Source organism: Psammomys obesus, unplaced genomic scaffold, assembly GCF_907164565.1.
Source record: "Psammomys obesus unplaced genomic scaffold, mPsaObe1.curated_primary_1811, whole genome shotgun sequence".
Classification (NCBI taxonomy): Eukaryota; Metazoa; Chordata; class Mammalia; order Rodentia; family Muridae; genus Psammomys; species Psammomys obesus.
In genome coordinates, this window is record NW_026596117.1 from 4,646,603 (window position 1) to 4,670,397 (window position 23,795).

At 38.9% G+C, this 23,795-nt stretch overlaps 1 non-coding gene across 1 annotated transcript; it reads right to left on the reverse strand.

The window, feature by feature from the left end:
- Positions 1-22,903: 22,903 nt before the first annotated feature.
- On the reverse strand, positions 22,904-23,035 carry LOC129692935 (small nucleolar RNA SNORA17). Its single transcript, XR_008722796.1, has one exon. It is a non-coding gene; the product is annotated as a small nucleolar RNA SNORA17 (small nucleolar RNA).
- Between the last annotated feature and the right edge of the window lie 760 nt (positions 23,036-23,795).

Sequence of the window (23,795 nt, forward strand, 5' to 3'; positions counted from 1 at the left end):
ATGAGTCTCAGCATCTACTTTGATACACTGCTAGGTAGAGTCTTTCAGAGGCCCTCTGCAGTAGGCTCTTGTTGTTTTTCTTGATTTCTCCTACTTCCCATGTCCATCTGATTTGTCTTTCTAAGTGAGGATTGATCATCTTACCCCGGGTCCTCTTTATTCTTTATCTTCTTTAGGTACACATATTTTAGTATATTTATTCTATCTTATAGGACTATATAAGTGAGTATATACCATGAGTGTCTTTCTGCTGCTGGGATACCTCACTCAGGATGATCTTTTTCTAGTTCCCACCATTTGCCTGCAAATTTCATGATTTCCTTGTTTTTAATTCCTGAGTAGTATTCCATTGGGTAAATGTGCCACAACTTCTGTATCTATTCCTCATTTGAGGGACATCTGGGTTGTTTCCAGGTTCTGACTACTACGAATAAAGCTGCTATGAGCGTGTTTAAGCAAATGCTCTTGTGTACTTGGGCATATTTTGGATATATGCCTAGGAGTGGTATAGCTGGATCTTGAGGAAGCACTATTCCTAATTTTCTGATAAAGTGCCAGATTGATTTCCAAAGTGGTTGTACAAGTTTACATTCCCACCAGGAATGGATGGTTCCTCTTTCTCCACATCCTCTCTAGCATGTACTGTCATGTGAGTTTTTAACCTTTGCTGTTCTGACAGGGAGTTAATATGACCAGGAGAGGACAGGAGCTCCACAAGGACAAGTGAGTATATACCATGTGTGTCTTTCTCCTTCTGGGATATTTCACTCAGAATGATCTTTTCTAGATCCCACCATTTGCTTGCAAATTTCATGATTTCTTCCTTTTTGATTGCTGAGTAGTATTCCATTGTATAAAAGTACCACAATTTCTGTATCCATTCCTCCATTGATGGACATCTGGGTTGTTTCCAGTTTCTGGCTATTATGAATAAAGCTGCTACAAACATGGTTGAACAAATATCCTTGTTGTGTACTTGGGCTTCTTTTGGATATATGCCTAGGAGCAGTATAGCTGGATCTTGAGGGAGCACTATTCCTAATTGTCTGAGAATGCACCAGATTGCTTTCCAAAGTGGTTGTACAAGTTTACATTCCCACCAGCAGTGGAGGAGGGTTCCCCTTTCTCCACAACCTCTCCAGCATGTGTTGTCACTTGAGTTTTTTGGCTTTGCCATTCTGACAGGGAGTTAATATGACCAGGAGAGGGCAGGAGCTCCCCAATAACAAAATATATCAGGGCACGAGGGTCCTCTATGGGAATGTTTCTCCAACCAAGGACCATGTATGGATATAACCTAGAACCCCTGCTCAGATGTAGCCCATGGTAGCTCAGTATCCAAGTGGGTTATCTAGTAAGGGGAACAGAAACTATTTCTGACATGAACTCAATGACTGGCTCCTTTACCTCCCCTTGCCCCTCAAGGGAGGAACAGCCTTGCTAGGCCACAAAAGAGGACATTGCAGCCAGTCCTGAAGATACCTGATAAGCTAGGGCAAGATGGAAGGAGAGGAAGACTTCTCCTAGCAGTGGAGAAAGGAACAGGGAGAAGATGAAGGCAGGAAGGTGGGATTGGGAAGGAATGAGGGAGGAGACTACAGCTAGGATACAATGTAAATAACCTGTGATTAATATTAAAAAAAATAAAATTAATATAAAAAATAACCATTGTTTAGCTCAAAGATAAATCAATATTAACTATTACTAATCATCAGCACAATATTCACACAATTGCACATCCAAAGAGTAAGCAAAAATAAATAACCTTAAAATATTTAAGAATTAATTATGAGCAATGAATATATGCAACTTTATAATTTGATTTTAAACCATTTCTGTAGGTGATCATTCTAAATGTTGCTGGGTTAAAGAACAGAGACAGAATTTCTCAATGAAACAGTTGCTTCTCAAAAGCCAGTTCTGCATGTCAACTATGAAAGCACAACTTAATTAAAAATTAACTAAAAATTTTCCATTTACTCAAAATAGAACATTAGCCATTCTATTATAAGCTAATGAAATAATCAGTCTTCTCAAAGCTTTACCAAAGCAGCACAGTGTAAGAGATAAACTCACATAGACCTAGAAAGATAATAACACAAATAAAAGAGAGTGAAATTTATTTTCTCATAATCTTAGAAATAATTGGAAGGCCTTTTTGCTTTTTCTCTTGTATGTAAGAAAAAAAAGAAGAAAAAAAGGAGAAAGAAAGAAAGAAAGAAAGAAAGAAAGAAAGAAAGAAAGAAAGAAAGAAAGAAAGAAAAAAGAAAGAAAATGTCCTTTCCAGATACTACTTGAACAGGAAACGAAGCAACAAAATCTTCAGCATGTCTCATTGAAGGTGCCTTCTTGTGTAATATACCATGTTATTAAAAAATGTGTGTACACCTAAAGATGCTAAACAAGGAGAAGGACCCTGGGTAAGATGATCAATCCTCATACTCAAAGGTAAAGGGGATGGACATCTGAAGAAGGAGAAAACAGGAAACAGGACAGGAGCCTACTGTAGAAGGCCTCTGAAAGACTCTACGTAGCAGTGTACCAAAGCAGATGCTGAGACTCATAACCAAACCTTGGGCAGAGTACAGGGAATCATATAAAAGAAGGAGGAGTTGGTAAGACCTGGAGAGGAAAGGAGCTCCACAAGGACCAAATATATCTGGGCCCAGGGGTCTTTTCTATGACTGATTCTCCAACCAAGGGCCATGTTTGGATATAACCTAGAATCCCTGCTCAGATGTAGCCCATCGCACCTCGGCATCCAAGTGTGTACCCTAGTAAGGGGAACAGGGACTGTCTCTGACGTGAACTCAATGTCTGGCTCTTTGACCTCCCCACCCCACCCCAGGAAGGAGCAGCCTAGCTAGGTCACAGAGGAAGACATTGAAGCCAGTCCCGATGAGACCTGATAAGCTAAGGTCAAATGGAAGGGGAGAAGCAAACTAGTCTGATAAATCAGCCAATTCAACTCCCTGGAAGGTGGGCTTAGAATTCTTCCTTCGCTCAGTTAGTGCTCTCTCAGTCTGTGATAAATATCTATTTCTTCACATCTTCCCAGGAAAACTTACCACACTCTCAAGCATGTCAGAGTTCTGAAACAATTACCTTTTCTTCACAAGGTAAAAAAAAAAAAAGTGTTCACTGGTATACCCAAATAAACAACCTATTTTAAGAATCTAATTACAACGAACTACCTAGAAATGTCAAAGAAATTATACCCGTGAAGTCTCATCAACATGGATTCCTAACCAGGACCTGAAGAAGGAAAATGCCAATGGACTTCCTAATGCGGATGAGCGAGGATAGCTTAGAGAGCCTCAACTATAGAACAGGAACTGTAGGCAAGTAGCAAAGAGAAGGAAAAAACAGTATTCTGCAGGGAAGATTTACCTAATTGATTATAAAATCCCAAGCAGCCAACCCTAAAATCATAGACGCCAAAGTCATACTAAATGGACTCAGAACAGTTACATATAGAGGAGCATATATGGGGTGAATTTTGTGGGAGGAAATAGAAGGAGAAAATAATGCAATTATATTTTAACTGGTTAAAACTTATCGAAGAGTTGATCGCAGTCTCTTGGGATCCTTCATCCTTATGCATAGACAAAAGTCAATGTTTTTTACACAAAACATGAAACATTTCTAGTAAATTCTAATCCACATTTAATGCATTGATTTGTGTGTGTGTGTGTGTGTGTGTGTGTATGTGTGTGTGCACGTGTGTGTGTGTGCCTGAGAGTGTGCATTGCATGTGTTCATGAACCTATGGCAGTCAGAAGAGATCAATGGATCCGCTAAAATCGGTGTGCTGTCTGGCGGATGCTGGGAATGAATTCCTAACTGCCGGTAAGAGCATTAAGTTCTCTTACAAGTTCTGCCATATCTCCAACCCAAGCATGAGCAAAGCCACAATATGTTTTTAATTCATCCAGTCACTTTGTGTCGGGTAGGGTGATTTTAAAAGATTCTTCACACCATTAGAGAAGAGTTCATGTGGGACTGCACATAGCCTGGAGTCACGGTAGGCTGTTAAAAGGAACTTAGCCGGTGTACCCACAGAAGTTGCTTTCAGGTCCTCAGTGGCAGCAAACATTGCATACAGTGCAATGTTAGTGTATTGCCGGAATTCTGGTCCTTGACATGCTTTTCTTGCCATGTTCCCGGATGATTCAGCTCATAAAGATAACTAAAGGTTCTTAAAATTGGTTAAGTTTATTCAGGTGAGGTAAATAGAAAAAATTTGAAGCTCCATTCACATACATGATTGAGTAGCTTCACCTCAGAAATCATTCACAGAAAAGAACATATTTAACAACCACTTTAACCTAGATTCTTGATTCAACTTTCAATTTGCATACCAATGCTACCAGTTAATTGAAATCGTTAGACAGAGAATATTGAAGAAGTATACAAGTTTGGTCTTTGATAAGTATCCATTTGTATGTGTGACTTAGAATAACATTGAGAAAAAAAAGAACAAAATGATGACTAACCTCTGTTTAAATCTCAGTTGCAATAATTGTACACTGTTACTATTCCAGAGGCTTAACACCCATAGTAAATACTTTCTACACAATTTTGAAAGTAACAGAATTTTACTCCTATACCCTGTTGAGCAGGTGATTCAATTTTGTGTCGATTTATGATGTTTTTAGGCTGCAAGAGGACACAAAACACCTCAGAAATTCTTGAAGTGTTCAAACCCTTTCCTTTAAATACAATGTTTTTTTTTAAACGAATCAGATGACGTTTCTTGGAGTATGCCTCTGTCTACGCAAACTATAAAGTGGATATTATAATGCAATTATGTGGAAAATCTGCTTGCTTTATCAGACTTTCAAAATGTCAGAATAAAAAGAATAACTGAATGAACAGTGCATATTATCAAGTTTTGTCAGCACTCAAGGCATCTTTATGTTTTATTAAACCTACTTTATTCTCTAATCATATTAGGAATAATATTATCGAGTTTTCAGTATTGATGGTTTACTGAGATTTTTAAAAATAACTTAAAACAGACTCAGGGAACCACAAAATTTGTCATGTTTTTCTTTCCGTGAGCTGTCAGAAAGAAAGAATAACATTTTGGTAAGGAGAGCAAAATGCTACTGAATAAGTAAGTAAATGTTGTAGAGGTCAATCAAGGGCTTTAGAACCTTACTGCAGCTTCCACATTTCAGTTTACCCAGATAAAGTGGTGGCAAGAATCGAGAGCTGCTTTTAGTGTGTACATTCTCTGTACCGCAGGATAGAAAAGGCACACTTAGGTCTCCTGTGATTTGTAACTCATTACCTGTGCCATTTCCTTTTGCAAATGTATTATAATTATCCCTCTGCCTCATGTTCTGCTGTTTCACCAGTTCTGCTTAAACATTTCTAAAGACACTGAACCTATTTTACCTTATTTGTTGATATCTCTATCTCCATGTGGCATTCCTGTAAATATCTTCCTGAAATAACAAAATAGTTATAGTTTTAATTACTGGTAACGGTTGTGAGTTTGCATCAAATTTCCATAATCTGTGCCAATTTGTTGGATGTTTTATTTTGGTTTTGAATTATAATTAAAATGCTTTCTGTTTCTACAGCTATTTCCTATTCATTGTTGTTAATGTTTTATATGCAAGGAATTACTAATAAAGTGATAAATTAATATTAATAAAAACATAAATCACGTTTTTTTTTCAGACGTTGGAATCAAACTCAAAGCCTCGCATGTGCAAAGACAATACCCCAACCTTGAGCTACTACTCTAGGTTGATAAGATATCTGATTTCATACTCACTATATATCACTTCTATTGATGTCACCTTTTTTTACATCACAAATTCATGTATAACTGATGTATGTTTTTTTCTCTAAAAATGGTAATTTGACTTAAAACTAGTATATATTGTTTTGATATTCCACAAACTATTAGTATAACTATCAATAAAATTCAAAATTGTAATTTTGAATAGAAATAGAAATGTGCTGCTAAACATTGCATTCTTGAAATGCTAGAATTCAAACTCAAGGCACATTTGACAGTACCAAGAATTTATTGAAAGACTAAAACATATAGAATTAAACTTTCAAGGATTGAACTATGTGGTATGTGTGACATATCTCAGCAAAGCTGTTATTTTAAAAATAGGCAAGGTAATCTATTGCATTGAAACTAGCCAGCCATAGGAGGCCAAAGAGCGTTTTCTACGTATTGATTAATTAACTTCTTGAAAGTTCCCTTAAGTTCTACACAAAAATATAACAATAAAAAGGTTTTAAAAGCACTTAAAAAGAAAGACTAATAGATTAAATCATACATATGAGTATAAACACACACACACACACATTCATATATATATATATATATATGACAGCATGCAACCTAAATCTAGGAGGTCAAAACATTTTCAATAGGAACCAAATAAAGAAAATTGAACCATGAAAGAGTGAAGTCTAGACAGAAGGGGTATGGCCTTTGGGGGGAAGAAATGTGTGACTTGGAATTGACTTTGAGATTTCAAAACCTGCAACAAGCTGTCTGTCTGTCTGCTGTCTGAGTAGCAAAAGGTTAAGCTCTCAACAGCTTCTCCAGCACCATCTTGCCTCCTGCCATGATGATCGTAGACTCACCCTCTAAAACTGTAAGTAAGCAAACTATTCCTTATCAGTGTTGCTCTGGTCACGGTGTGTGTCTTCTCAGTGGGTAAACTGCTTGGCATGCATGAGGATCTGAGCCTGGGTTACCTGAACCTGGGTAACCAGCTATGTACATTGTCCCATGGCTGTGACACGCACACGCACACACACACACACACACACACACACACTCACAGAGAGAGAGCATAACACAAATAAAAACTAAAATGCTATTTAGTTAAATTATTTTATGTTGTATTTTTCTATGCTTTCTTGAAACTGTTTTGTCAAGTGACTCCATTTGTCCTCTACGCTCAGAGAGGGTGATTAGCTTCCTGGTCCATCCCAAGATGTTTCGTAAACCTCAATATTCAACCAAAGGTCTTCAAATCAGAAAAGTGTGACTTTGTAATTTTTATTATGGTAACGGTGTGACCACACAAACGTTTTCTGTACTACGGTGCTAATACCTCATAACAGGAAAAAAATCAGGTACTAGAGAGATAACAGCTAAGATTAATGTGCCCCCCTCCAGCAGGGGACACACTTGAATCTCAGTACCCAAACAAACAACACAAACACACAGCCATCTGGAAATCCAGTTCTAGTGGATCGGTTACCTTCTGGCCTCCAAGCACCTCTGCATGCTTGGTGTGCTGACATACTTATAGTCAGAGTACCACACAATACTTGTAAAATAAAAATAAATAAATACATGTTTAAAGGATTTTCTCCAAATCACCATATTTGGGGTTTAGACAGGTTAAAGCCATGAGTCAGATGACAGTGCTCCGACCTTTGCTTTACAATCCAAAACTTTTTGCTAAAAGCTGAAATTTTTAGTTCTTGTCTCTTTTTTTTTTTGTCTTCATGAAGTACTTGTGGGCTGTGCTGACATAAACCATCTCAAGCTAATGTAGCTAACAATGACCATAATGATGAAAAAGCAATGCTACGTAATAACAGATTTAAAGAAAACACTGAAACATTATGTAGATAAACAAACCATCTATTTGAGAATGTTTATGGGCTAGGAAATGCATACTACAACAATTTAAATGGATGTAAGAATTCTTTAAAAACACAGTGCCATTTTACGAATATGCAGAGAGGAAAGTGCAATGATCCCAAGGATGAGAGAATCAGCTACAGTAAAAAGGTGAGCTTTGGAATAAACTATTCCAGCTACAATGTAGCTTGCTTTCTAGGTTATAGGGTGTAAAACTATAATAAACAAACTAATAATTAGTAACTGACTCATTACTTCATAACACCTTAGTTCTCACTTTGCTGAAAATATTATTTAAAGACAAATAAAAATCCGAAAGGATTGAATACTAAAAGAAACTTTTTCTTTTATAATTATTTCAATAAATATTTTTTTTAGTTTCTTTTTCTGTTCTTCTCCTTTTGTAAAATGGCATTTATCTTAGTTTCTTTTTCTCTTGCTGAGGTAAAATACCCAGAGAAATTCAATTTCAAATAGAAAGGTTTTATTCTAGCTTGTAATTCATAGAAAAGAAGTCAAGTTGCCAGGAATTTGAAGCAGCATGCCATATTATGTCCACGGTGAAGCAGAAAAGAACCATAATTGCATGCTGCCTCTCATGAACTTTTATTTTCGTATTTTCCAGTCAGGGAATGGTGCTTCCCATAGTGGTCACTTCTGCCAACTCAATAAACACAAGCTGATGCCAGATTCCATCATGTTGACAATTAGTATTAACACATGCCACCTTTTTCCTCCAAAGACTCATAGTCTGGCTGTGACATGAAACAGGTTCAATTCACCTCTAAAAGTCCCCATAATTTTTATTAATCTATTTTAAAGGTGGAAAGCGTTTTTGTTCATTTTGTTTTGTTTGTTTTTGAGCTCCTCCAAATGTCAAACAGACGTTAAAAGCATCACACACACTGCTTGGGCTCTGATGCTCCCTAAGACTATTAAATATAAGTCTATGGCACCTTTAATCTTCCAATATTCATGCCTTCAAATTTTCCATCATGCAGAGGATAGTGTCTGACCATCTTGAACCAAAGCTGTACCAGGGAAATGACCCTGGAAAAGCAGCTCCTCATGAAGTTCTCCTTTCTGATTTTCTTCTTTTACATAACACTTGCATTTTTAAAGCCAAAGGTGTTTTTGCCACAGTGAAGTCTTCCCCTTATGACAATTTTCCTACTGTCCAAGTTTCTCTTTTATGGTGTTAGCTGCTTGTTGCCCTCACTTGCCTTGTGTAAAATTCAACCGTGACTATACAAGTCAGGTACCTAACAAATTACCCCACCATCTTTAAATTCAGCTTCACTCAGGCTATCAGGACATAGGTGCTCTGAAGCAAGGTTATTGTTGCCCCTTATACCTCCACATTTGTTCCTCCCCAAAAGTGTTCCAAGGGCTAAAGGCTTTTGTGGTCAGATTTTTTTCTTGTGACAACTCCACTCTTTTACCAAATTTTGTAATATTTTATTTTTACGTCTTTGGATAAAAATATTTTGCAAAATCAACTTAAGTGGCAGAGGTTGTTTTTTTTTGTTGTTGTTTGTTTGTTTTTGTTTTTGTTTTTGTTTTTTTTTTTGGCTCCTAGGTTAATGACATATTACCCCATGAAGAAGAAGTAAAGGCAGAAAGAGCAAAGTTTGAATGTCTATTACTGATCCATTTTGTTTTACTATATAGATAGCCCAGGATACAATACACCAAATGATGCCAGCAACAATGGGTGGATTTTTCCTACACAATTAATACAATAGAGACAATCATGTTAAGGTAAACCCAGAAACCCTACTTCTAGATTATTCTACAGTCCCTCAAATTGACAATTATCATTTAATAATCACAGTACTTAATATCACTATGAAGATGAATGTAAATTTGAATTTCTGTTTCCTTCTGTTGAATGGGCCTTAAATCCAATCAGAAAGCTGTTGATTTCCCCCTTAGTATCTGTGTTATTATTGTGCTCACAGATGTATCTTTCCATATAAAATGTTTCTGGAGATCAGATGGTCCAGTGGACAATGAGATTGGTCCTTTACTCCGCTAGCAGCCTTCATAGATCTTTCTGGTATTATGAAAGCTAGCCATCAGGGAGGAAGATACTGATTGGATTCTTTTATGTACTGTGACAAAAACATTGTTTAATCAGTGGGGTCTTGCCATAAATTTCTGGTAAGCAACCAGGAGAAATGATGAAAGTCTATTATTTGAGGGTTTCTGGGACACCAATGACCAATGGCTCAAGGGAAAAATTCTGAATCTTGTATTTATTTCATTGTTGTTAGTAGTCTACTTCATAGAGGAGGATGTCCCCAGTGTAGGATAACACTAATTCAATTCCTTTCTATGAAGTTATACTATATAAAATTTATAAAATTGTTAATGAAAATCAGGCCTCCCCTTTATCTGACAGAGGGCTAATATCCAGTATATATAAAGAACTAAAGAAGCTGAAAAGCAACAAACCAAGTAATCCAATTAAAAAATGGGGAACAGAGCTAAAGAGAGAATTCTCTGTAGAGGAATATCGAATGGCAGAGAAACACTTAAAGAAATGTTCAACCTCATTAGCCATTAGGGAAATGCAAATCAAAACAACCCTGAGATTTCACCTCACACCCATCAAAATGGTCAAGATGAAAAATTCAAGTGACAACACATGCTGGAGAGGTTGTGGAGAAAGGGGAACCCTCCTCCACGGCTGGTGGGAATGTAAACTGGTACAACCAATTTGGAAGTCAAACTGGGGCTTCCTCAGACAATTAGGAATAGTGCTTCCTCAAGACCCAGCTATACCACTGCTAGGTATTTACCCAAAGTTTGCTCAAGTACACAAAAGGGATATTTGCTCAACCATGTTTATATCAGCTTTATTTGTAATAGCCAGAACCTGGAAACAACCCAGATGTCCATCAACGGAGGAATGGATACAGAAATTGTGGTATTTTTACACAATGGAATACTACTCAGCAATCAAAAAGGAGGAAATCATGAAATTTGCAGGCAAATGGTGGGATGTAGAAAAGAACATTCTTAGTGAAGTATCCCAGAAAGAGAAAAAACATGGCATATACTCACGTATATAGACCTACAAGCTATGATCAACATAATGAAGTCTATACACCTAAAGAGATAAACAAGAAAGCAGACACGAGGTAAGATGATCAATCCTTACTTAGAAAGACAAATGGGATGTGCATTGGATGTATGATAGGAGTCTACCGCAGAAGGCATCTGAAAGACTCTACCTAGCAGTGTTTCAAAACAGATACTAAGATTCATAACCAAACCTTCCGCAGAAGGGGAGTTAGTATGACGTGGAAAGGATAGGAGCTCCACAAGGACCAAATATAATTGGGCACAGGGGTTTTTTTTTCTGAAACTGTTTCTCCAACCAAGGACCATGTATGGATATAACCTAGAACCTTTGCTCGGACGAAGCTCGTGGTAGCTCAATAACCACTTGTTTTCCCATAGTAAGGGGAACAGAGACTATTTCTAACAGGAACTCAATGGCAGGCTCTTTGACATCCCCACCGCACAAGGGAGGAGCAGTCCTGCTAGGGCACAGAGGAGGACTTTCAAGGCAGTCCTGAAGATACCTGATAAAACAGGTCCAGATGAAAGGGGAGGAGGTCCTCCCCAATCCATGGACTTGGAAAGGGGCAGGGAGGAGCTGAGGGAGGGAAGGTGGGATTGGGAGGGAATAAAGGAGCGGGATACAGAGTTAATAAAATGTAACTAAATAATAATAAAAAATAAAAATAAATAAATAAAAATTAAAAAAAAAGAAAATCAGGCCTCACCATAAACACATCAGTATGAAGTAAGTTAGCATTTTAATTATAAAACATGTATTAAATTGTAAAACATAAATGATATCATGATTTAGGTAAATATTAAGTAAATAATTTGTAAATTGTCGTCCTGCCTTTGTAGAAACACAAAGCTCAGAGTACACCACCTCTCCCTCTTCTGTCAAGAATGTAGAAGTACTTGATGTCTCTTATAATCTTGTCTAGAAAGTTATTACTTAATGGGGGAAAAAGCAAATATTATTAAACAAATGATTAAAAGCTTTGTATGTTCCTTTTTTTAAATATTTTTTTATTTTTTAATTTTATTTTTTCTTATCAGTTACATTTTATTAACTCTGTATCCCAGGTGTATCCTGCTCCCTCATTCCCTCCCAATCCCACCCTCCCTCCCTCATCTCCACCTTGTCCCTTTCAAAGTCCACTGATGGGGGGGATCTCCTCCATATTCATCTGATCTGTTTTATCAGGTACCATCAGGACTGGCTGCAAAGCCCTCCTCTATGGCCTAATAGGACTGCTCCTCCCTTGGGGGGTGGGAAGGTCAAAGAGCCAGCCATTGAGTTCCTGTTAGAAATAGTCCTTGTTCCCCTCACTATGGGAAACAAATTGGTTACTGAGCTACCACAAGCTACATCCTAGCAGAGTTTCTACGTTATATGCATGGTCCTTGGTTGAATGTCAGTCTCAGAAAAGACCCTGTGCCCATATATATTTGGTCCTTGTGGCTCTCCTATCCTTTGCCGATCATACTAACTCCCCTTCTTTCATATGATTAACTGTAATCTGCCGAAGGTTTGTACCTGATTTGAAAACACTGCTAGTTAGAGACTTTCAGATGCGTTCAGTAGACTCCTGTCATACGTTCAATGCACATCCTATCTGTCTTTCTAAAGAAGGATTGAATATCTTACCCCATGTCGCTCTCTTGATTATATTTTTTAGGTGTATAGATTTCATTATGTTTATCATATCTTATAGGTCTATATAAGTAAGTATTTACCGTATTTGTCTTTCTCCTTCTGGGATACTTCACTCAGAATGATCTTCTCTAGATCCCACCATTTGCCTGCAAATTTCATGATTTCCTCCTTTTTGATTGCTGAGTAGTATTCCATTGTGTAAAAATACCACAATTTCTGTATCCATTCCTCTGTTGATGGACATCTGGGTTGTTTCCAGGTTCTGGCTTTTACAAATAAAGCTGCTATAAACATGGTTGAGCAAATGTCCTTGTTGTGTACTTGAGCAAACTTTGGGTAAATACCTAGCAGTGGTATAGCTGGGTCTTGAGGAATCACTATTCCTAATTGTCTGAGGAAGCGCCAGATAGATTTCCAAAGTGGTTGTACCAGTTTACATTTCCACCAGCAATGGAGGAGGGTTCCCCTTTCTCCACAACCTCTCCAGCATGTGTTGTCACTTGAGTTTTTCATCTTGACCATTTTGATGGGTGTGAGGTGAAATCTCAGGGTGGTTTTGATTTGCATTTCCCTGATGGCTAATGAGGTTGAGCATTTCTTTAAGTGTTTCTCTGCCATTTGAAATTCTTCTGTTGAGAATTCTCTGTTTAGCTCTGTTCCCCATTTTTTAATTGGATTACTTGGTTTGCTGCTTTTCAGCTTCTTTAGTCCTTTGTATATATTGGATATTAGTCCTCTGTCAGATACAGGGTTACTGAAGATTGTTTCCCAATCTGTAGACAGTCATTTTGTTTTGATGACAGTGTCCTTTGCTTTAGAAAATCTTTTCAGTGTCATGAGGTCCCATTTATCGATTGTTACTCTTAGAGCCTGTGCTGTTGGTGTACTGTTCAGGAAGTTGTCTCCTGTGCCAATGAGTTTTAGGCTCTTCCACACTTTTTCTTCTAACAGATTTAGAGTATCTGGTTTTATGTTGAGGTCTTTAATCCACTTGGACTTTAGTTTTGTGCAAGGTGATAAATATGGATCTATTTTCATTTTTCTGCATGTGGACATCCAGTTGGACCAACACCATTTGTTGAAGATGCTGTCTTTTTTTTTCCATTGAATGGTTTTTGTCTTCTTTGTCAAAAATGGAGTATTCATAGGTGTGTGGGTTTATTTCTGGGTCTTCTATGCGGTTCCATTGGTCCTCCTTTCTGTTTTCATGCCAATACCATGCAGTTTTTATTACTATTGCTCTGTAGTACAACTTGAGATCAGGGATGGAGATACCTCCAGATGATCTGTTGTTGTACAGGATCGTTTTGGAGATTCTGGGTTTTTTGTTTCTCCATATGAAGCTGAGAATCTTTTTTTCAAGGTCTGTAAAGAATTGAGTTGGTATTTTGATGGGAATTACATTGAATCTGTAGATTGCTTTTGGCAGGATGGCCATTTTCACAATGTTAATCATACCAATCCATGAGCATGGGAGATCTTTCCATCTTCTGAGATCTTCTTCAATTTCTTTCTTCAGAGACTTGAAGTTTTTCTCAAACAGGTACTTAACTTGCTTGGTTAGTGTCACCCCAAGGTACTTTATGTTATTAGTGGCTATTGTGAAGGGTGTTGTTTCCCTAATTTCTTTCTCGGCCCTTTTGTCTTTGGTATACAAAAGGGCTTCTGATTTTTTTGAGTTGATTTTGTATCCTGCCACTTTGCTGAAGGTGTTTATCAGCTGGAGGAGTTCTCTGGTTGAATTCTGGGGGTCGCTCATATATACTATCATATCATCTGCGAATAGTGACACTTTGACCTCTTCCTTTCCGATTTGTATCCCCTTGATCTCCTTTAGTTGTCTTATTGCTCTGGCTAGGACTTCAAGTACTATGTTGAAGAGGTAGGGAGAGAGTGGGCAGCCTTGTCTTGTTCCTGATTTCAGTGGGATTGATTTAAGTTTCTCTCCATTGAGTTTGATGTTGGCTATAGGCTTGCTGTATATTGCCTTTACTATCTTTAGGTATGTGCCTTGTATTCGTGATCTCTCCAAGACTTTAAACATGAATGGGTGTTGGACTTTGTCAAATGCTTTTTCAGCATCTAAAGAGATGATCATGTGGTTTTTCTCCTTCAGTTTGTTTATGTGGCGGATTACATTGATGGATTTCCGTATGTTGAACCACCCTTGCATGCATGGGATGAAGCCTACTTGGTCGTGGTGGATGATATCTCTGATGTGTTCTTGGATTCGATTTGCAAGTATTTTATTGAGTATTTTTGCGTCAATGTTCATAAGAGAGATAGGTCTGAAGTTTTCTTTTTTTGTTGAGTCTTTGTGTGGTTTGGGTATCAGGGTGACTGTTGCTTCATAGAATGAGTTTGGTAATGTACCTTCTGTTTCTATTTTGTGGAATAGTTTGAGGAGAATTGGTGTGAGCACTTCTTTGAAGGTCTGGTAGAATTCCACGCTGAAACCATCTGGCCCAGGGCTTTTTTTTGAGGGAAGACTGTGAATGACTGCTTCAATTTCCTTGGGGGATATAGGGCTATTCAGTCTTTCTACCTGATCTTGACTTAATGTTAGAAGATGGAATCTATCAAGAAAATTGTCCCTTTCATTTATGTTTTCAAATTTTGTGGTATATAGGCTTTTGTAGTATGACCTAATGATTGTTTGAATTTCCTCAGTGTCTGTAGTTATGTCACCCTTTTCATCTCTGATTTTGTTGATTTGGATGGATTCTCTCTGCTTTTTAGTTAGTTTGGCTAAGGGTTTGTCTATCTTGTTGATTTTCTCAAAGAACCAGCTTTTTGTTTCATTGATTCTTTGAATAGTTTTATTTGTTTCTAATTGATTGATTTCAGCCCTGAGTTTGATTATTTCCAGCCGTCTGCTCCTCTTGCGTGTATCTGCTTCTTTTTTTTTTTTTTCTAGGGTTTTCAGTTGGGCCATTAAGTTGTTTGTATGTGATGTTACGAATTTCTTCTTGCAGGCACTTAATGCTATAAATTTTCCCCTGAGCTCTGCTTTCAGTGTGTCCCATAAATTTGGGTATGTTGTGCCTTCATTTTCATTGAATTCTAGGAAGTCTTTAATTTCTTTCTTTATTTCTTCCTTAACCCAGCTGTCATTGAGTAACAATTTGTTCAGTTTCCATGTGCCTGTCGGCTTTTTGTTATTTCTGTTGTTGTTGAGGTCCAGCTTAAGTCCATGGTGGTCAGATAGAATACAAGGGATTATTTCAATCTTTTTGTGTCTGTTGAGGCTTGCTTTATGATCAACTATATGGTCTATTTTGGAGAAGGTTCCATGCGGTGCTGAAAAGAAGGTATACTCTTTTGAATTTGGATGAAAAGATCTGTAGACCTCTATTAGGTCCATTTTATTTAGGGACTCTGTAAGAGTTTTTATTTTCCTATTTGTTTTCTGTCTAGTTGATCTGTCCCTTGGTGAGAGTGGAGTGTTAAAGTCTCCTACTATTAAGGTATTAGGATCAATGTGTGATTTAATCTTTAATATTGTTTCATTTACGAATGTAGGTGCTCTTGTATTTGGGGCATAGATATTCAAAATTGTGATGTCCTCTTGGTGGATTTTTCCTTTGATGAGAATATAGTGGCCGTCCTTATCTTTTTTGATTAACTTGGGTTGAAAGTCTATTTTATTAGATATTAGGATGGCTACTCCCGCTTGTTTTCTGGAACCATTTGCTTGAAAAACATTTTCCAGCCCTTTACTCTGAGGTAGTGTTTATCTTTGTTGCATAGGTGTGTTTCTTGGATGCAACAGAATGTTGGATCCTGTTTCCACAACCATTCTGTTAGTCTGTGTCTTTTTATTGGGGAGTTGAGTCCATTGATGTTGATAGATACTAGTGACCAACAATTGTTACTTACTTTTGATGTGGAGTTTTTGGTGTCACTGAGTTTCATTGCTTGTATTCTTTCGGTTTTTTTGTTCTGTAGTTTTCTATTTCCTCTGTTTCCTTAGATGTAGTTGTTTTGTTTTTGGTTTTTTGTTTGTTTGTTTTTTTGTTTTTGTTTTTTTTTTTTTTTTGGTTTGGAGTTTTCCTTCTAGTAACTTCTGTAGAGCTGGGTTACTATGTAGATATTGTTTAAATTTGGTTTTGTCATGGAATATGTTGAATTCTCCGTCTATGTTGATTGAAAGTTTTGCTGGGTATAGTAGTCTGGGTTGGAATCTATGGTCCCTTAAGGACTGTATGATTTCTGTCCAGGCCCTTCTGACTTTCATTGTTTCTATTGAGATATCTGGTGTGATTCTGATAGGTCTACCTTCATATTTTACTAGGCCTTTTTCCCTTGCTGCTTTTAGAATTTTTTCTTTGTTCTGTAGGTTCAGTGTTTTGACTATGATGTGACATGAAGAATTTCTTTTCTGGTCTAGTCTACTTTGTGTTCTGTAGGCCTCTTGTATGTTTATGTCCATCTCCTTCTTTAAGTTGGGAAAATTTTCTTCTATAATTTCCATGAAAATATTTTCTGGATCTTTGAGCCTGATGTCTTCTTTTTCTCCTACTCCTATTATTCTTAGATTTTGTCTTTTCATGGTGTCCTTGATTTCTTGGATGTTTTTTGTTTGGAACTTTTCTGATTTTATTTTTTCTTTGAAAGACGTGTCAATTTCCACAAGTGTATCTTGTGGCTTTGGCTCCTGAGATTCTTTCTTCCATCTCTTGTATTCTGTTGGTGATGCTTACCTTTGTAGTGCCTGATCTTTTCTCTATGTTCTCCAGCTCCTGGTTTTTCTCTATTTCTATTTTCTTTATTGTTTCTAATTCTGTTTTCATGTCTTGCACCATTTCCTTCATCTGTTTGAATGTGGAGTCCTGCTTTTCAATGACAGCTTCTATTTTTTTTATCTGTTTCCTCTCTATGTATCACTAATTGTGCCTCTACTTCTTTGGCTATAATTGCCTGTATTTCTAAGAGACCTTTGTTTATTTTTTCTTTATTTGCCTTTATTTGTGTGGACATTTCTTTGAGAGCTTTGTTCATTTCTTCTTTGTTTGCCTCAATTTTCATGGTCATTTCTCTGAGAGCTCTATTTGTTTCCTCTTTGTTCGTCTCGATTTCTTTGGCTATTTCTCTGAGGGCTTTGTTCATTTCATCTTTATGGGCCTCTAATAGCTGGAGAAACATAGTTTTGAGGTCCTTTTCTTGTATATCTAGTGAATTGAAGTGTCCGTTGTTTTGAAGGGTTGCTGGTGAGGTCATTATGTCCTGATTTTTGTTGGGTGTGTTCTTATGTCTGCCTCTAGCCATCTGGTTATTTATAACCCTCACTGTTTGTTTCTCGAGTTTGTAGTTCAGGCTATGATCGTCTCTTTCCGTTTTCTGGACTGATTTTTCAGGAAAATGAGAGAGGTTCACTGGTTTGGGAGTGTGTGTTGTGGTTTCAGTTTTGCCTAAGTAAGGAATGTGACGCTGGCACTATTCGAGTGTGCTTTTAGTGGGCGCAGTGTGCATGCAGGGATTCTCTGACTATTGCAGTGGCCTGCAGGCCACTATTATGCAGTTCTGTCTGAGATCCAGATATTGTTTGCCTGGATTACCCTGTTGGAGCCACAAGGCAGAGGCTTCAACGTTGGGGTTGCTATCCCAAGAATCTCTATGATGCCCACACTAGGGGTGTGGGTGGCAGGGATCTCGTCTGGTTGCTTCTGTGGAGAGGCCCTGGGTCTGGGGCAAAGTCTCCCTAGAAGGCTCACTCACTCTCTTGCAGGACCAGTTGGAATGCACAGGGGTTCCCCTTGCTCTCTACTCTCTGATTTGGTCCTGCTGCAGAAAATGCGCGGGTAGGCTAACAGTCAGCTCTGTGGCACTGTGGCTGCAGGACTCCATGTCCACCTTTCCTGTGTGCTGCCTTTCTGTCCTTACCCTCTGCCAGGGGGGTTATGTTGCCTGGTCCCTGGGTAGCGCGGGAAAGAGGTAGGTTGAGTGTTCTCAATCCCAGATCCCGGGCCCAGATCTCTCTGCCAGAAGCAGCCTGGCGGTAGAACCTATGTTTGCTGATTCTGAGAGAGTACCAGGTAGTGTTGAGTGTCCTCAGATCCAGAGCTTGGGTTTCTCTGCCAGGGGCCACTGGGTGAGGTGGAGAGGAGGTGCTGTGTTCTGTGGCGGGCTGCCTCTCTGTCCTTCCCCTCTGACCTTCCCCTCCGCTAGGGCAAGCTTATGGAGGTGCTCTCAGGGGAGTGCCAGAAGGGGTTGGGACTTCTCAATCCGAGATCCTCAGCTGGGGTTTCTCTGCCACGGGTCAGGGGGCCACTGGTGATAGGACTTGGTGCTAGACCTTATTGTGCTGGACCCAGGAGAGTGTCAGGACATGTTGAATGACCACAGTCCCAGGTCCCCAGCTGAAGTTTGTTTGCTAGGAGCAGCTGGCAGCACTGGGGTCCGGGCGTTGTGAATCTGCTGTGTGCCTCTCCCTCTGCGCTGCTGCGGCAGGGTTATGGCGGCGTTCTGGTTCTCAGGGGAAGTGCCTGAAAGGATTGGGTTTTCTCAGCCTCGATCTCAGTTGTTTTTTTTTTTTTTTTTTGGTGAGAGCTGCAGCTCTCGCTGGGGCTGCGGTACAGACAGTGGGGTCTGTGGCAGATTCTCCTGGACACCTCCTGCCTCCTCCAGAGAGGGAGTAAGGTTTTGGGTGCAAGGAAGTGCCTGGGGATCACCTCTCGGGGTGTCTCCTCCCGGTGGAGTCTGTCATGACCTGATTCTAGATGGACTCAGATCATAGTTAGTCTCTTTCTTCTTGGAAGTCTAGATAACTCTGTTCTGGGTTGATCAGCCCCTTCACTCACCAATTTCCGCGTTGTGGGTCCTCTCCCCTTCAGCTAAGCTGCACACTAGCCGCCGCCATCTTGGAAGTTCTCTCGCTTTGTATGTTCCTTTACCTAGCTAATTGGAGTTGACTTCCCATGGCAATAGGAGTTCATAAAGTCCATATCAAAGTCAGTTTTTTACAGGGCCTTTCTCAGAGAGATGAACTACATTCCTTGAGCAGACTGAAATATGTTTTTCACTAGATACTGCCTTCGTTTTCTATCTCAGGTCTTGTACTAGTTTATTTTCATTTCTTCCTCTCCTCTTCATTGATGTCTCTCTACATCCCACTTCTTTCAAATCTGCCTGAAACATGACTCCTTACTCATCTTCATTCTGTGAATTATTGAATTGAAGTGTGTGTATGAGTGTGTATGTGTGTATATGTGTGTGTGTGTGTGTGAATTCCCTTCTATTTTATATAATTATGGAAATATACCATTTCTTGTTCATTATGTCAAATTAAAAATTCATGACTTTCCCATATTTATGTTCTTTTAAATATAAAACGTCTGCATATGTCATAGCTTATAAGATATTTTAAACTTAAATCTTTCCGGTAATAACTTTTGGAATTACTGCCTATGAATACAAAAACAAACATGTTCCTTATTCAGTATATATTTCTTAGCTTTCTATCAATCTTACTTCAAAAAACCATATTTCTTTCTTTACATTTTTATAAATTTTTATTTTATTGTATTAACAGTTCTTTTATGTCATGTGAATGTGATATAATAAACTTTTGATTGTCACTATTTTCTCATAAATTACACATAACTTCAAATTTAAATTCTCTATAATTGGAAGCAAAAAGTGATACAGTCCATAATTACAGAAGAAAAATTTCTACTGTTTATAAACACAATAAAAAAGGCTTTCTACAGTAATTCATACTAAACACTGACAAGTTCGGTGTACATTTTTTATAGTTATTCAAACACATAAAATAAGTAACCCCTGAACTTGACATTCTTGAGACTTTACAAAACTCTAGAAGATAATGATGTGTTTTAAATGTGGCATCTAGCCACATTTCTTTTATGAAATAAGTTTCTTCAATTAAACTAGAGAACTGAAAACAGTTCAGATGTTTATTTGATGTGATAGCCTTATATGTCAAAGTTATGGCAAACAATCCAGCTAACACAAAGAAATAAAGAGTAGCTTGAGGGCATCTTTTCTGATTTTATGAGTATAATAAATATTCCTTTGTTAAAATCTAGTGTTGTCTGTTTATTGAAAGTCCACTAGCTAATGAATGGACACTGAAAACTCTGCTCCAATTGCTCAGTTGGTTAGTGACAGAGTCTCCACTCAGGTGAATTCTGAGGATATATAGAGATTTTTTTTAAATCTCAAATAAAACAGAAGTTTAAAAAAAAAACAAAAAAAAAAACCATTTTGTCCTTCAGTACAATTTTGGGTTGTTGTTTTGTTTGTTTGTTTGTTAAATGATCCTTTTTTAATTTTAAAATATTAATTACAGTTTATTCACTTTGCATCCCAGCTGTAGCCCTCTCCTTCATTCTCTCTCAATTCCACTCTTCCTCTGTCATCTCCTCCCATACCCCTCTCCAAGTCGACTGATAGGGGAGGTCCTCCTCTTCTTCCATCTGACCCTAGCCTATCAGATCTCATCAAAACTGGTTGTAATGTCTTCCTCTGTGGCCTGGTAAGGCTGCCCCCCTGCCTCAGAGGGAGGTAATCAAAGAGCCAGCCACTGAGTTTATGTCAGAAACCGTCTCTGTTCCCCGGCTACATTTGTGTAGGGGTTCTAGGAGATCTCCATGCATGGTCCTTGGTTTGAGTGTCAGTCTCAGAAAAGACCACTGGGCCTAGATTTCTTGGTTCTGTTGCTCTACTTGTGGAGTTCCTGTCCCCTCCAGTTCTTTCTATCTCCCCCTTCTTTCATAAGAATCCCAGCACTCTGCGCAAAGTTTGGTTATGAGCTTCAGCATCTGCTTTGATACCATGCTGGGTAGAGTCTTTCAGAGGTCCTCTGTGGTAGGCTGCTGTCCTGTTCCCTGTTTTCTCCCTTCTCTGATATCCATCTCATTTGCCTTTCTGAGTGAGGGATTGATCATCTTACCCAGGATCCTCTTTCTTGCGGGTGAGGACAAAAAAGTGATTGCATTTCTTATTGTTCCTTTCTGGGATTTCCATGTTGATCTGCCAGTTTTAACTTCTGACAAAAGTCTCTCCAATGTTAAGACAGTTTGTCATACATGTTGGCTGTCATTTTCTTGCAGACAACATATCATGGGTCATAGCAGTATCCACAGGAAATATTAGTTTCATCTATTGTTTACAGAGAAGCAATGAACTAAGAGTGCATATGAGACTCTGCCCTGCTGCCCTGATGAGGTGCAGGGCTCAGTCCCCCCTGTGTTGCAGTCCATAAGGGACATGGCAACTTCTGTCACTCTCATGACTCCAGGGCCAGAAGGTCAGCCTGCCATAGGTACACCTCTGCTTCACCCTTGAACCACACACAAGTAGTGAGGACAGCCCTCCCATGCTCATATACTCAGGGCTGGCTCATCCGCCATGACCATGAGGGTCAGCTCTTCTATGCTGCCCAGGTGAGATGCAGAAAATTCTCTCCTAAGTACAGCAGCAGGTTAGAAGACAGGGCCAAAAATGATGGGGGTAAAAGGAAGTGGGACCTTTCCCTCGTAGATGGCCACCATAAAGCAGACAAGAGACAGGGTCAGAACTCCAATGGTTATGCCCTCTGGTTGTCTTACCCAGAACCCCTACATCCAAGACCAGATCTAGTATGCTGCCCAGGCAAGGCTCAGGGCCCTCTTTACCAAGTGATGCAGCTGCTGAGAGGAAGGGCCAGCTCCCCTGTTTCCATGACCCCAACCCCAGGTCTTCACTGGCCCCAGGTGACAAGGAGCCAGTGGGAAGAAAGGTATCTCACCCTTGTCCATGCCACCGCATGGGAAATGAGTGGTAGGGCCACTCATACTCTCAGGGCTGGCTCACCAGCAACCCCTGCAATGGGGTCAGCTCTCCTGTTCTCATGCCCTCAAGGCCAGCTCCACATGGGTGAGGCCAGTTCTACAAAGCCCTCAGACATCAACATGTTCCCAGCCCAAGCCAGGAACATCTGTTTGGCTTTTGGTGGTAACAGACACCTACTGCCACAGCACCATAAATCCAGATGTGGTCCCTGGTGGCAGTGCAGGCCAGGACCCCCGCCATGGTCTCAGTTTATCACTGGCTACTGAAATCAGGCTGTTGCTCAATACCCTCAAGTCTCCAGCTCTGCTTTCCTCATTGAGCCCACAGCCTTCTGTTCATCCTTCTCTTCCATTTCTCCACCAATTACTTGCTCTTCTTGGTAGCACCCTCCCAGGATCCCTGAGTGTCTGGGGTCATCTCAGAAGTGATTGCAGGAGTGCTAGGACACAATGTGCATTATGGCACCTGGCTGGCGTCATCTTGGGCATGGTCTGTTCTCCTCAAGCCTGCACACTGAACACTGGTGTTCATCTCATGCTAGCTCCTGTCTGAGCTCACTCCTTACCAGGGCCCAATCAAGTGGCTCCATGTGTGAGTCTTCTGTGTCGGCCTCACTTCTACTTGGACCCTGCAGTCCCAGGCAGGAATTTTTTCTAGTCTCCGACTTGTTCCCCACCCTGGGAGTCCATCAAGATCTGTGCAGAGGTGGACTGGTGATTGTTTCAGACTCGCTTTTTTCAGAGAATGTTAGGCTACTAATCATTAAGACATTCACAGGTCAGAGCACTGAGCCTAGACATATTCTCTCTCGTCTCTAACACCTACTGATACACACGTGACTCAGTAGCCACACCTGCAACACCTCTAGAGGCAGCATCTCCAAAAATCTCTCCTCGTAACTTGGTCTATATTTTGGTTTTGTTTTTATTTGAGGGGGGGAGGTGTTTTTCTTTTTCTTTTTATAGCATTAATTTCTATTTCATATATAGTACATTTTACCTATTTATTATATGTTATAATATATAATATTATACTATATATTATATATTATATGCATTATATAATATATAGTATACATATATATAATACCCATAATTTCTAGATTATATAAATTATATAAGCAATAACTAATCAGATTTATTTTTTTATTTGTTTTGCTCACTGATACATCTCAATCATAATGATATCTCCTTTACATTATGGACTCAAAATAGTTAATTTTTCTACAGGCAAATGATTAGACAGCACCTGATTCTGAGCTAAATAATGTAAATATGTTATTTTCTAGGAATATTGCCCAGAATATATTAATAGAGGGAGAGAAATGGACCCTATTTAAGCAGTTAAAATAAAAAGCAAAAATCAGAATGACAGAACTACTAAAAATAAAAATACAATAATCCAAAGTGGAATCGTGTGTTATCCCCTGTCTCCTGGTATAATTAACAACAGTAATATTTTCCTACGCAATATTTTCTTTCAACTAATTGATTGATAGTGAAAGATGTTCTTCACATCTTTCACTATCAATTAGTTGAAAGAAAGTATTGTGTTTGAGAGCAAATCAGAAAGCTACAAAAGTCTTTATATTCTTAAACTCAGAAACTCACATTCATCTATGTTTCTAAATAATCT